The sequence below is a fragment of the Tupaia chinensis genome, unplaced genomic scaffold (genome assembly GCF_000334495.1).
Source record: "Tupaia chinensis unplaced genomic scaffold, TupChi_1.0 Scaffold149696_1, whole genome shotgun sequence".
NCBI classification, from domain to species: Eukaryota; Metazoa; Chordata; class Mammalia; order Scandentia; family Tupaiidae; genus Tupaia; species Tupaia belangeri.
The window spans coordinates 1,287,815-1,288,593 of record NW_006209541.1 but is presented as its reverse complement, the minus strand read 5'-3'; the positions used below and the strand labels follow the sequence as shown (position 1 = coordinate 1,288,593).

General features: G+C 30.4%; 1 pseudogene; it reads right to left on the bottom strand.

The window, feature by feature from the left end:
* Positions 1-570: 570 nt before the first annotated feature.
* LOC102469770 (lupus La protein pseudogene) overlaps positions 571-779 on the bottom strand; it is a 1,296-nt pseudogene continuing 1,087 nt past the window's right edge.

The following is a 779-nucleotide window of genomic DNA, read 5'->3' as shown; positions in this document are numbered from 1 at the left end:
GAAGAAAAAAAATGAGAAGAAAATCCACATATAGAATAGAACGCAACAGAAAAATGAAATCCTTTTTATCACTGTCTTTGTTAAAAAAAAAAAAAACACTAAATACTAGATACACTGTTAAATTTCCAATAATAATTGTCTCTCAGATTTCATCTTACAAAACACAAATTTTTAAAAAGAGGATTTTAAAATTACTTTACACACATACTTAGGTTTTGGAAGAGTCTGGAAAGTCAGGACAAGTCATGGTCTGTGAACAATAGCATGCAGGACAATGCGAATCATAAGCTCAAATTTTTTTTTTTATATAGTGTACATTTTATTAATTTGTACTAATACATTCTCATATTACAAAAGCAATTTAGCAGAAGAGTCTTCCTGTTGATATTTGAATCATCTGAATAACACAAACAGAACTATACATTTTAAAAAAATTTTCATGAGGGTAGCAAAACAAAACAAAAAGACAAGTTAAATAACAAAAAAATTTTGTTCTTACAGGTGGACATTGAAGTGGACCTAAATCGGTTTTCTTTTTAAAAGGCTTCAAAGACAAAAGGCAGCTTAAACCTAATTAAAATGAATAAAAAATTTGTTCACTAAACTACTGGTCTCCACTCCATTTTATGTTTTCTGTTGTTTTGATGCAGGTTCTTTCATGGCGGTTTCTTCTCTTGCTCTTTTCACTGGTCGAGTTGATGGTTCATATCCATCAAAGTCATCATCACTATCGAACTTGGTTTTCTTGCCCTGAAACTGTACTTTTGCTTTAGCAGACG